Consider the following 14,606-nt stretch of genomic DNA (forward strand, 5'->3'; position numbering starts at 1 on the left):
AAAATCGCGTTGCCTTTCAAAGCAAAGGTACTAATTGATACTAAATGAATATCATAACACAGTTATAATTAAAACTGCAAATCTTTGTGGAAAACCTTGGGAGAGGCCTTTGTCCAGCAGTGGACATATTTCCGCTGAAACCAACGAACAAATCGAATATTAACTCTGAACAAGATAAGCTGTAGACTGTCACTCTACCAGGAGTTGGTTAAGAACAAGAGGTGGTCTTTGTACAGGTACAGACGAAAGTATGTCAAATTGTTAAGCTAAACACTGCAGGATATTATGTACGTAATTGTACTCGTAACTTTAAACAAAATTGTATAGTTTGATGGGCAGTAGACTATCATTATACTCGTAGTTACATCCTAGACTGCATCTCACTTAACACCAGGTGCGACTGCGGTCAAATACCTTCCTAGTCTTGCTTAAAAAAAATTTATAGGTATCTGTAGGTACCTGTATAGTGTATATGTACGTACGAGTCAATAGCCTGTACAAAACTGCAGGTTTGCTAATATAGGTCAATCCGCAGGTTGGGTAGCGTGTGGCGTGCTGCCAGCGACCCGTCGGTAATTGTCACTTGCCAATTGTCTGCCACATATCAGTCTCAAGATATTTTGGGTAAATTGTTCAAGAATTTCACTGTGTATTTGGAGAAGAATAGAATTTGTAAATGAAGAATTCCGACAGAATGTGAAGTCCCAACAAATGTCATTTCAAAGAGGCATTGGCTTGGCCATGCTTAACGATCAGCTGATTACGTGATTACGTATAGAAAAGGGCAGCGTTCTTCGCACTGCAACAACATTGACCCACGATATGCATATAACTACCAGTTTTTGTGCGAATAACCAGGATCAGACTCTATGTGAGTACATTGGGTAATTCTTAACCCAGCAACAGCAACTAAAATTTTTATAAAAACAAAATGTTTGACCGGTAGCTGTAGATTACAGATCTAATATTATAACTCAAAGGACTGACTGACTGACTGTCATAGTGATCTATCAACGCACAGCCCAAACCACTAGACGGATCGGGCTGAAATTTGGCATGCAGATAGGTGTTATGACGTAGGCAAAGGCTAAGAAAGGATTTTACGAAACTCCACCTCTAAGGGGGTAAAACGGGATCCACGCGTACGAAGTTGCGGGCCGCCGTTAGTCTTAATATAAACTAAACTGCATATGTTAATATAAACTATACGTAGATCTAGGGCAGTCTCCAGGTCAATCCGCAGGTTTAACAGCATGTGGCTGGTTGCCAGCGGCGCGTCCGTAACCTGTCACTTGCCAATTGTCCGCCTCATATTAGTCTCAAGCTATTCCGTCGAAATTATTCTGGAATGTTCCACTTTGACCGCCGAATATTTGCCACGCGGACTTGGCGTGCCACGCAAGAACTGTTGTTAGATTTTTATCTTTTGGTTGACGCTTTTATAAACCAAGAGCTTGTGTAATCCTAAGCTTAAAGTTAGGCTTTAAAAATATTCTCAGTAGAAACCTCAAGGACTTATTATATTGAAAACCTTGAGGTTGTCGACAGAACAGTTTAGTGGACAGTGCCTACTGACCTATTTTGTTTACGAAATAAGTAGCGTCTTTTATTTAAAACTAAAAAGGCACATTAGCCATAATATTTACACTTAGACTAAAATACTAAAAAAGGAAATTTTGAACGATAAGTGTAATTTATGTTTATCCCTTTCAGCACAGAATAATACGAAAGTGCGTTCGACTTTGAAAAAATCTAGTGAATTGGTAAATCAATTTTACCGCGCCAAGACGCTTCCGATCGATCGTACGGTTCGATATATTTGCTATTTTTCATACAAAAACTTTCAATGGCGTTCAGTCGGTGCTGTGATGAGTGACAAAGATGGACGTGTACCTGACTACGAGAGGCGTGAAAAGTATTAATTTATTTAAATTACTTCTTTTGTGGATTTCAATGAATTTTGTGCGTATTAATTTAAATTATATCCTTAAAAAATATAATTCGCTTTAATTTTATAAAAAGTTAGATGTAACCGAGTACCAGGTACTCCTAAAGTTCTACAGCACGAGCGTGCATGTCGGGACGATGTTTGAATTTTTGGTAATGTAAGTAATGGAAACCTTTCGAATCTTTTAAATGCCTGAACATCAGATTTACTCTAGAATAAACTCAAGAATGCCTCCGAGACACATAACCACCAAATAGTACAAATCCGCTGTAGAAAATACAGCCACCAGTGAAAATATCGAGAGGATACCAGGATTCTAGTACCAATAGATGAACCAAAATGATCCCTTTTATGAAAATATCTAACCCCATGTGTTATTGAATAATAGCCTCGACATCTGGGATTCAAAAAAAATAAGTTATTACTAAAAACGAAAGCACATGTTCAATTTTAAGATGCTACTACCCCCAAAATTCAGGTTTTGACAGAGTTCTAGATTAGGGCCATGAGCTATTTTTGAATTTTTTTGCAGAAATTAGTATCTAATTACGATATCATGTCTTTATGAAGAATAATAAAGCTCCTTATATCTAAAATGTCTTTTTTTAATTAGTTTAAATTGTAATTGTAATGAAATAGCTATTCATAGGTTCATGACGGATTGATACGACCGTGCGGGGGGGTTTAGGGGGGTTAAAGTCACCCCCTAAATTTTTTCGCTATTTTTCTCTATTTACTAAGATCCTAAAGACCCCAGAAACTAACGCGATTTTTTAGAAATCGTCAAATTTTTCTCTCGTGCTGAAAGGGTTATATTGTTCTTGTTACTATAAACTATTATAATGTTGATATTGTGTGTGTGTATTTCTTTCCCTTTTATTTGCACATCAACAAACGTTTACTTCCTGAAGTTCCTGTTAGACCTTAAGTTTATTTTAAGTTCCAATTTAAGTGGCATCTAAAATAAATAAATAGAGCAAGCGAGGCCGCGTCCAAAGATTATACCATAATTAGTTCCCGCACACGTCGCCCACTATCGCAAGATGTCGCCACTGTCCACGGGAATGCTAAGCACGGCCGAATTAAAATTCCTTGTACAACCCGCCGAGTGAAATCGTGAGGAAACTCACTCGTGTTTTTATTTCCTCCGCTTCGGGACGTTTAAAACAGGGATGTTTAAGGATATCGGATATCCGAAATAAAAAAATATCCGTAACCGAAACCGATTCAAAAGTTTCGGATAATCTTAATAAGTTTTAACATTTGTTACTTGTCTAGCAACCCTGGCACCATCTGACATCCTCGCCTGTTTTACGTTTATCATAAGTACCGTCATAGTACATCAAGTAAGTGGCTATATGGGTCGCAGCAACTTGCTATTTGAATTTTGATTTTTTCTAAACTTTAATTATCCGTAACTGAAATTATCCGAAAGCTTCGGATTGAAATGATTTCATATCCGTAACAGTAATTGAAACCGGTACAATATTATTCTAATATCCGTAACCGTAATATCCCTGGTTTAAAATAATCTGTGGGACAAAGAACTGTTGTCTTTGAGGGATAAGTTAAGACTTTATGCAGCTTTATCCGAGTGCTCCGAGTTTGTTTATCGGCATAGTTTATGCGGTCGGTTTAAAGTGTTTCCTTTTTAAGCGTTCTTGTAAACATTTACTTTTACTTGAGTTGCACCATCTTACTTTAGCTTTAACAAACGTCAAAAATCTGTCAAACTCCATAAAACACCGGTTAATCTTTACAGTTACGGTAAAGTTCGTTGATGCAACTCAGCCTTAGCTTTGAGAAACTAGTTAAGCAGTTTAATAGCAATTTTCTTTTTTGAAAATTACCTACTCTGATTCTTGTTTATGAATTCAATATTTAATTTTGACCAGCATACTCCTGGCCTTAGAATTAGTAAACCAAAGCATTCCAGCAGCTCCAGAATCCATAGAAAAAGTCCACGAACTAGGTGGACCGATGACCTCATGAAGGTAGCAGGAAAGTGCTGGATGCAGGCCGCTACCAACCGGTCATTATGAAAATCATTGGGGGAGGCATATTCAACAGTGGACGTCCTATGGCTGAAATGATGATGATGAGTCCATATTCTATCATACCATGTAATTGATTTAAATAGCAACATTTTTAATTATTAACTAACACCAACCATTCGCACTAAGAGTTTCGATGACTCTTTTATAATGCGAACAGCTAGGGACTGGAATTCGCTGCCTGCTGCTGTCTTTCCTGAAGACTATAATCCGGGTCTTTTCAAGGCGAGAGTGAATAGGCACTTACATGGCAGATATGTACCAACCTAGACTGCATCTCACTTTACACCAGGTGCTATTGCGGTCAAATATCTGCATTGTTTTGCATAAAAAAAAATAAACCCAGCTTCTTTAGTCCATAATAATTTTTAGAATAAAACCTGCCCTATCTTTCAAGCTAAGCTAACGATTAGCTAGCAGTACTGCAGTCAGAAGCAAAGCCAGTTATGCGTTATTAATGCTAGAGTTCAGCCTAGATAATTGGCTAAACTGACTGTGTGACCCCACTAACGCTTGCGGATAAATTTATTTGTATTGCCTTTTGGTCGGCGGCATAGATTACGCGGTAGCTGGAATTAATATAAGCGTAAAATTATGTTTTCAATTACAGTGTAGTTGACATAATTAATGTAAACTAAGCTTATTCATTAATGTAAATAAATATGTACACATCTATCGTTAATTATACTGTCTTGAAATTACCATGCCAACATTAATGACATGAGAAATATAGCTCTTTCCGTATCAAATATATGGCCATTTTAAAAAGACTCAACTTTCTACATGATTAATTCTGTAATAAAATTATTACTTTCGTACTATTTATTCACCATTTTATTATGAATCACTACATTTATAAAACAAAGTCGCTTTACTGGCTGTCTGTCCCTATGTATTTTGATGCGGTTTTAATAGACAGTGATTCAAGAGGAAGGTTTTTAAGTATAATACATTAGTACCTGTGCGAAGTAGGGGCGGGTCGCTAATACCTACTAAATATAAGAAGGATAACATAATCCACATTCAATGAAATAAGATAAATTAAACTAACAAATAAAATATGCAAACAAAACACAACACAATTGCACTACAACAAAGACGCAAAAGGTAGCCCAGTCCAAGAATTACCTTAAACAAAAGCTCAAAGTTTGAAGACGAAGCCCCTCCCGTTTCCCCACGATTTCACTCTGCAAGTTGAACAGGGAATTTTAATTCATCCGCGTGCTTTGCATTCGTAGTCGCAGGAGTTGCGGCCGGCGACATCTGTACCGATGGCGCATTATTATGCAGAACTATTTCGAGTGCAAGTAAAGTGTACAGAGTTGAACAGATTAAATAATCTTTTTTCGTACTATGGAGGCTTTGACTTGCATCTCAATAGACGAAAAGTTAGTTAAGATCAAGCTAAAAGTGAAAACGAGCTTCACATGGCATCTACAAACTTAAAGGAACCGTATATTTTACCTGCAACCTGCGGAAATACTTACTACAATGCTACCAACATTGTTCTTATAGCAACAGACCTATTAGATTATCTACGACAAACCTAGTCTACGCTAACGCAGTTTAGCTGTACCAGGTATTTTTTTCGCGGCTTTTCTCACCGCACTAAGTAAGTCTTAAATTAATTTGGAAAGTTGACCCGAGAATCAAACTTGAAACCTTTTTACGCCAAGGCGAAAGTACATAAATGTTTGTAATTTTTAATGGTAGAGCTTTTATCGTAACTTTAATAGTTGTAGTACAAATTGCTTATTAAATAGGTATTTTAATATAGTAAGTTAATTTAGTACCTATAACCACCTTTCATAAATTGTCCACGTCGTGGTTAGAAGTACTAAATAACCTGAAAATTACAGCGTTTACTATGAGTTTGTGAACCAAATTACCGACGTAGGGTAGTAAATTTAAAATAGGCTTTCAATTTTGGTAGCGCTAAGCAGGAATGATGTTAACTGTGTTTTCAAAATCCCGCAATTGTTTCATTTAATATTCTAAACGAGATTCATGACCGCAATTTATTGGTATTTGAAGGTTGGAATCGGTAATTTAACAATCTCAGTTTTACCTAAAATATATTGTACGTTTAACGTGGTGAATTGGTTTGAGTTATAGTCTAAGAACACATTATATTGTAAATTTTTGTTGCAAAATAAGTCGAAGTTTTTAGTCGGTCGGGACAAACTTGACCTTCACTGGTTGGGTTTTTATTGGCGGTCAAGCTGTGGGAACGAGAGGTGGGAATAGTCCCGGTCTGGAAAAGATCGCTTCCTAGCGAAAACACCGCCTATATTGTGCAGTCGATTTGGTATTTTGATATAAAAATAATATTTTTTATTGCAGCTTTCCTTAGTGGGTTAGTTTAGTAGTTACAGAAGTAGAAGATGTTTAGTAGTATTAGCTGTAGTATTAGTGCAAATGTATATTTTATCTATCTATTACAATCACATAAGTTGCCACAGAGTATTTATTTTGATACTGTTTTCTGTACAAAAAACGTAAAAATAAAATGTCAGACCTAGCTTCTATTTCGCGTTAACAAGGATAATGTTCAGCGACAAGCCTGCCTAAACAGCCCAGAATGCGGGATTAGACAAGTATTTTGTTTGGAAGAACAATGAATTCTCACGGGAAATTCAGAAGACATCGTAAACAAAACTGAAAACCAGTGTCGTGGCGCAGTCTGACACGACTAACGTTGAGTACAGATCTTTTTGGGGATAAAATAATATTATGTATATCTTTTTATTTTTTTTAAACATTTTGTGTGTTAAAGTACATTTTTGGTATATAAAGTTGTATTAGTAAACTTTTAACGCCTTTTCTTTTTTTATTTACCAAACTTATCGATAAAAGTGAAATATGTACCTACCTAAGCACCACTTAATTTATAAAGACCGTAATTTATTTAGGTTTAACAGTGTGCTTACCATGAGTTTACGTTAGGTGTACTCGCTAGCGACTGCGTAAAAAAATGACATTAATTAGTATGACATATTGTGCAGCGCCCCTAGCGGCTACTTTCAAGAAACAAAATCTTCATAGAGATTTTTGACGTAATCGCTAGCGAGCACACCTAACGTAAACTCATGGTAGGTACACAGAACATAGATTGAACTGTTCACACTGAACATTGAATTGATCAGTTGACAGAATGTGTCAAACGTAATACGTCAAAAAATTATATGAAGATCTTATTTCTTGAAAGTAGCCACTAGGGGCGCTGCACAATATGTCATACATTTAAATGTCATTTTTTTACGCAGTCGCTAGCGAGCACACCTAACGTAAACTCATGGTAGGCACACAGTTCAATAAATTGAAGAGACACAATACAGTGCTATAATTCTGTTTTAGTTTTTGACATCGTAATATTTTAATCGTAATAAGACCAAAACGTCTACAAGAATCCACAGTTAGCAAAAAACAAAAAAGCATCTATAAGAATCTACAGTCGCTGAATGTGGGCTTGCAAACAAAAGAGCATCTACAAGAAACCACACAGTAGCTAGCCAGTCCCGGGTGTCCGTCCACAAACGCAACACAAATTAAATTGGCGACTTAGATTACCAGAGTAAATGGTTCAATTAGTGTTTCGTGGCCCTCGCAGCGAAGATTAACGGGATTGCACGCCGCGCGCACCTGGCTATGTTTACGGGATAACGCTCGCTTGATTGTGGTCCCGCGTTTAGCTCGACCAATGGTCAGTTTACCCGAATGGATATTGCCAATTAGGTAACACTACTTTAGTGGATGAAACTTATCTGTTTAGTTTGTTTGGAAAATGAACACTAGAAGATAGGTACGAGGATTTTGTAAATTAGTTTCTTTTTCTCAAATAAATGTGGACAGCATTACATCAATTCCTGTGAATCCAAAGAAAGTAGACCAATAGGTGCTTTTCCGTGAATCTTCCGTTAACTAAAGCTTTATTATTATCATAATTACCTACCCAAATTATAAATAACTTGAAACAAATACCACTATCAACTCTAAGGGTCAGTTAAACTAAAATGGATAAATGAGTGTCGTAGACAACTACATACTTAATTAAATCGAATATACAGTATTGTTACATCTTTGTAGAGTCACTAAGACCCGGTCATAGTTAAAGCAATTAACCTCTTGATTGTAGCTCGCCCCGTTTAACTAAACCAATGGTCACTTTAACCGAAATGGATATTTCAAATTAGGAAGCAGCTTCTTAGTGAATCATGAATCTACCTAGTAAGTAGGACTATATTTAGCAACTATCTTTATCCGATGATGGTGTAGGTAGTTACGTGTATTAAGAAGGATTATACTTACCTTGTCTTCTTAGAAATAATGAGAAATTATCTTTTATTATTCAAAATAGGTAGTTTCTAGACCAAAGCAAAGATTCTAGCTTAAAAAGCACTTATAAAAATGATGTTTCACTTTTTATTTGCTATTTAATAACTTGTATTGCAATAGATCTTTGGTATCATTTGACAAAATTTGTTTACATTGTCATAGTAATCATTCGACCCTCTAATTATTTTGCCACAAAAATTATGAACGAAATTGAAAACATAAATCGCGTGGCGCAATGAATAGGCAACAATAAAATTTATGACTTAAATTATTCAGATTGCCACAATAACCAGGTTTAGCCGTTAAAAGTCAAAGTTATAAATTAAACTGACGATAAATAAAATTTAATAACACAACAAGTTGTAATGTACTAATTTTAAACGGTGTGATTGTTATCGTTTCGTTCGCACGAGTAGGAGGAATTAAATTACGGCCATAAACGCGGTAGGAATACCATGGTGTATTGATAAGGCAAGTGGCACACAGCGACTTATGTATAAACAATAAAGGTTCGGCCAAAGCATCGCATGCAGCCTACGTGCGCGATGGCGATGGCTATCAGATGTCGTGTATGAATGTAGCGATGAGTTCACATCAACGCGCCCTGTCATTGGTCGCGGCGATCTATGCACGCGAAGTGATCGCCATCGCCATCGCCATCGCTGATGCAAGCTGGTTTATCCGAAGCTTAAGATGGCGTTGTTACGAATCTTAGCAACCGATTGCTAATTGTATAAATGCAACGCGACGGGTAAGAATGTATGGAAACTAGCGCCATCTGTAATTGAACGCGGCGCTGTCATTGATTGACGGCGGTCAGTCGCGTTTAATTAAAACTAGCAACTGGTTACAGAGATCTGTAATACGCATGGCTGACTATGCCCACCTCACGTTCCCACCACTGCAACTCCTGGTAGCCAGGATCTACAGCTTGACTGCCAATAAAAACCCAAGTCAAAAGTGAAAGTCAAGTTTGTCCCGGGGGAGAGTTGAACTGTCATTGGACCCGCAAAGAAATTAATCAGAAGAACATAGGAGTTCGAATTAAAGGTTCGATGCGTTGTGTTTACCAAATGAAATGAAAAAGCCTTAAGACTATTTTGGCTTCAGCTCTTTCCAATCGAAATTAAAAGCCTTGGTCTAGCAGTGGACGAACTTTTGAACGAATAAACCAATAAAATACGCTCTACGATAAGTATACTCTACAGAACATGTACCTAGTAAAATTATACTACTTCAACAGTAAATACTTCTAAAGGCTACGTACACGTTTCCACTGTTCAGTAATTACTTCTTCATCTTTAGGTACTCACAAAAGAAGCAAGTAAAGAAGGCTTACTGAAGATTTCTAAAAGCTAAAGCTTCAACCACACCAACGCGTGCAGATCGCCATTGCCGGCGCGATCATAAGCCAATGGCAGGTCGCGCGACACAATAAATAAATATATCTTTGGACAAATATATCTTTGGACAATCTCACACAGCGCCATCTAACCCCAAAGTAAGCAATTAATATGCTTGTGTTATGGGTGCTAAGCTCAAAGTTAGCCTAAACATGGGGACTGAAGCCTCAATCTTCCAAGCCGAGGTCTTTGCCATAAACAAATGTGCAGAGATAAACTTGGAAAGGAAGCTCCAGGATCAACACATCTACATCAACTCAGACAGCCAAGCAGCACTGCTGGCCTTAAAATCCTTCGAATACACGTCAAAATTGGTGCAAACATGCACCGAGACACTGAATGCACTGGGAAATACCAACAAAGTAGGGTACCAGGACATTCGAATATAGAAGGAAACGAAGTAGCAGATGAACTCGCAAGAGATGGAGCCGATAACGCTCAAATCGGCGTAGAACCGTTCTGTGGCATTACCAAACAACGAGCCACCACGCTACTAACCGCCCTCTGCAAACAAGAGGCTATTGAGTGGTGGAAGTCTACATCGGGTCAAAAACATTCAAAAGCACTCATTCAGGGATATAGCAACAAAGTAACTAAGGAACTGCTAAAGTTCAAAAGATACAAAGCCTGTGCAGTGACTAGAATACTGACCGGCCACTGCAAACTAAACAAACATAAATCGAACATGAACATGACCGAGGAAACTCTGTGCAGATTCTGCCATACAGAAGAAGAAACGGCCATGCATGTTCTTTGCTCATGCTTCCCGCTTATGAGCAAAAGAAGTATCCATCTCGGGCGACACATCATGCACCCGGATGAGATAGCAGATATCACGCTCCAAAGAATCTGGAAATTTATAGACTCAACGGGACTAAGCAGTGAACTCTAAAGACAAGGGCTGCCACAATAGATCAAACCTGGTCGAGTTGGTGCAAATAAAGGCCCAAAAACCAATAATAATATGGGTGCTAGCTTAACGGATATACTACTTATATACTTTTTTTTTTAAATACATACATATTATACATAGTAACACCCAGACCCGTCACAGAAATTAAAATTCATCATTTAAATTTCTGCCCGGCCGGGAATCGAACCCGGGACCTCTCGGCATAGTCACAATGACAGTCCACGCGACCTGGCGATGGCGATCTGCACGCTTTGGTGTGCTTGAAGCATAAGTAAGTATAGAAAAAGCACATAAATATGTATTATACTGCGGAAATACAAATAGATACTAATATTATAAGCAGATGTTTAATAACTGATTTATTTATATGGGCTTTTATTTTCACGAGGATTTGTGCACTTGCACAGATGAACACAATGATGACGTCACAAGTTAAGACTTAAAAATAGCTGGTGTAAGTGCGGTGTCGTGTAAAATGAAGATGTAGGTACATATTTTTTTAGAAACAAAACTAATGCTCATTTAGACGTAGAAAATTATTGTTTACTCTTCGGAGACCCTACCAAATTCACGTTAACTGTGGTATGTTGTTCTTGTTCAATAGAAGCATTTAAGCAGGCGCGCAATTACCTCCACAGATTACGCCTGTTGTTTCGCAAGAAATGCCTGAGCATTTACTGAAACATAATCATTTCAGATATTCCTAGAATAAATAAACGAAATAAACGAAGTTTTGCAAATTACTTCTAAGAACGTGTTGCGTATTCCGTTTCATTTTAATACGGCACCCGCGGTGTACTTATCTGTAATTTCTCGCAATAAGATAATTTAATGAGATTTGTGGGTTCGTAGTATAAATAACGAAGATAACATGATTCCATCTACTCGCAGAGTATCTAAGGCTGTGTGGACATTGACATCATAATTATAACAGAGACCTTCTGAATGTTATTTTATTATTCTTAAAAAATGTGCTCAGACTAGGTTTAGTAATTTTAAAATAATCAATAACAGTATTTAATCCCCTTCGGCCGTTAAGGAAACCGAAGTTAGGAAACTAGTTTCCTATTATATATTTAATCCTTGTAAATAAAAAAATACAAATAACTCACATTTTTAAATTTAATTGTTATTTTTTTTCGAGTAATAAAGGAAGTGAAAATTAAATTAGCCTACACTTTTCAAGCTTTTGCGACCCCATTCTCAGTGTGCCACGCGCTTTATTTTTTTCACTTTACTGCGCTGGTGAAAAAAATCTTTATGACTGACGCCGACCGCGAGAACGTATGAGCTAATTAGTGAAAATGTCGGTTTTGTCGTTTCAGGATACAATGTTATAGGGTTTGATACCCATTAAGGACATGCGATGGCGCTAATCGTTAAAAGATCATTTTGTTAAAATCGTCGTTAAGTAGTTACTACAAGAACGTTTTATTTAATTATTTATGTGCTCAGACAAATTTTGAATATACTAAAATGAATCCTGTGTTTCTGATAACACACACTCACACTCATATCTATTTTTCAGAGAACGAAGAAGAGAACTAAAACACACATTACGATCGCAATTTTCGTACTTCAATTGAATCTTCAAATTAATTCCAAACAATCACTAATAATAACCCAACATCTCATGAATATAATTATTCATTCGTCTCTGAAACACACAATACAATCCAAGAATCCTAAGTTTGGTTTCGCAACACAACTTCTCACTTACCCAACCCAAACCCCAAAAATCTGTCCAGTCATCTTGAGGGCGTCCCAGCTCACCTTTATCTCATTCCTATTTTACCCAACATTAATTAACATGCCAGCCCAGTCATTAAATTATTGATACACAAGTCTAAACCATAACCAAATTAGAAAAGTTAGCGCATTAGAGGAATTTTAGTTAAAACGTTTTTAATTTCCTTACGTTTGATACTTTCGCCATCCTTTTAACTTCAGCTTTAAATTGTGACAGGCTTTTCGTATATCTTCTATCTTTTATAATTATAATTATTTTATAATTTATATCTACGGATAACTTCGAGTGTAAGGTCACGGTGATAATGACAAAATATCAACGTTGCGTGCCTGTGTATGAACCTCTATGAATAGCGGTAGTCGTTTAGAGACCACAATCATTGGCTAACAAAGTAACCTAAAGTAAAGGTATGAAGATCCTTAGGGACCTCCCACACTAGTGTGTCTTTCGTGCGTCATCATCTTGGCAGTGCCTGCGCAGACCTTAGCTTGAGCTATGCAGAGCTACGCAGCGTTTGCGTCGCATCGTCCATTTTCACACTGATTGTATCCAAACCGAAGTCGAACCTTAATTTCAAACTCCTCCTATGTTCTTCTGATTTGTTTCGTTGCGGATCCAATGACAGTTTAACTTTCTCCCGGGACAAACTTGATCTTTATTGGTTGGGTTTTTGTGGCGGTCAAGCTGTTGATCCTGTCTACACAGGAGTTGTAGTGGTGGGAATGAGAGGTGGGAATAGTCCCGTGATTGTATCCAAACACGTGGGCGTTGACAAGACGACAACGCTCGAAATACGTTAGTATGGGGCCTATTTGACAAATGGTCTGTTTTCTTTTTTTGAGCTTGAAACTGTACGGTCAACACTCCCAACACCCTTGACCTCCGCCTATTGTTTTCGCATTATGCATTCAGTGGAGGTTCTTGCAAAGCGATTAACATAATTTCGGAATCAAGTTGTCGACTTTGTTAATTCCGTTCGGACCCCAATTGAGCAGCCGATCTTTAATTAATAGGGTCTTAGATTTTCAGTATAACTTGCTTGAGTAAATTTTGATGGTTTCACGGATTTTGAATTCATGCAAGCTTTAATCTTTCCTAGTAGTCCGAGAGTTTGATTCTCACTTAGGCCGAGTTGCACCATCTTACTTTAACTTTGACAAACGTCAAAAATCTGTCAAACTCCATACAAAAATCACCGGCTATAGTTATTGTTACGGTTAAAATAAGGTGATGCAACTCAGCCTTACTCTTGGCGCTACATTTGACTCCTGGATGGAACGAAAAAAGCAGATCCTTACAACAGCTTCTAATAAAATAACTATAGAACGCACATACGTAAGGATATATGAGTCTATGCGTCAGTAAACATCTTTGGACATCCCAATTAGTTCCTAATTCTAGAGCAACTTATAAAGTCAAAGTACGAATAAACTAAGAAATTTCTTACAACCCACGCTTAGACAGAAGACGTACAAATACTTGTTGTTTTACTTAGTTCTCTCTACCCTATTTTAATTACCCATTACCCCCGTTCAATTTATAAATAACAGTCTCAATATTCTAGAAAACTCAGCAAAACGTTTCATAATATTACATCATTCAGGTTAACATCTATTTTCTTAGAGATATTTCAAGCACGCCCCATTATTAATTTCCGTTCACTAAAAATCACTATCCATTTAGTTATAACTGAAAAACCTAATTCGCATGTAGGCAACAGCCCGCCGCCCCAGGCGGCCGTGCCGGAAGTAGGCCGTTACCGCCACATCCGGCGGAAGCGCCGCGGGCGCCACCTGCCCGAAACTTGTCGAGTTAACGCCGGCACGTGAAAGATCCCGCTTTGTTTAGGGAATGCGGCCTCGTTACCGCTAACTAGCAGGTTTAAAGTGAAAAAGTTTACGCTTATACAACCACAGAATTCGTGCTAAAGCAATCGGAGTTGAAACGGAGTTGGGTTGGAACGGCGCTGGCATTCAAATAATCAATAGCAACATGGATGTACATAAATAGATACATCTACTTAATTCGCAGTAAATAATTTTGTACGTGAGATAAATCTTTCTTGTGATACGGAATATATAAAGTTACAATAATGCATATTAGGCGTAATTTATCGCTAGAAAATGATCTCCAAACCTTTTAGTTTTAGCACTTTCCTTCTTCCACAAAGCATTTTCATATTTTTCATTAATAAGTATTGAGT

This window comes from Ostrinia furnacalis, unplaced genomic scaffold, assembly GCF_004193835.3.
Source record: "Ostrinia furnacalis isolate ACB-3 unplaced genomic scaffold, ASM419383v2 OfSCF6117, whole genome shotgun sequence".
NCBI classification, from domain to species: Eukaryota; Metazoa; Arthropoda; class Insecta; order Lepidoptera; family Crambidae; genus Ostrinia; species Ostrinia furnacalis.